Source organism: Haliaeetus leucocephalus, unplaced genomic scaffold (genome assembly GCF_000737465.1).
Source record: "Haliaeetus leucocephalus isolate CR32 unplaced genomic scaffold, Haliaeetus_leucocephalus-4.0 Scaffold340, whole genome shotgun sequence".
Lineage (NCBI taxonomy): Eukaryota > Metazoa > Chordata > Aves > Accipitriformes > Accipitridae > Haliaeetus > Haliaeetus leucocephalus.
In genome coordinates, this window is record NW_010972776.1 from 2,363,621 (window position 1) to 2,363,850 (window position 230).

Here is a 230-nt window from a genome sequence, read left to right on the forward strand (position 1 = left end):
TGACCGGGGGGGGTGGGAGCCGTTCGGCCCCGGGGTTTTGGGCGCTGGGCGAGCGGCAGAGCCCTCCGTGCCTAGCGCTGCCTGCCTGTGTTCTCCATAGGGGCAGCAGCAGCACTATGGCTGTTTGTAATCCAGCATGGAGACACTGCTCAGCCCTTCTCCTCGCAAACAAAACAGCCCAAAGTGAACTCACAGGCTCCCCTTGCCCGCGCCGAGCAACCCCTAAAAAA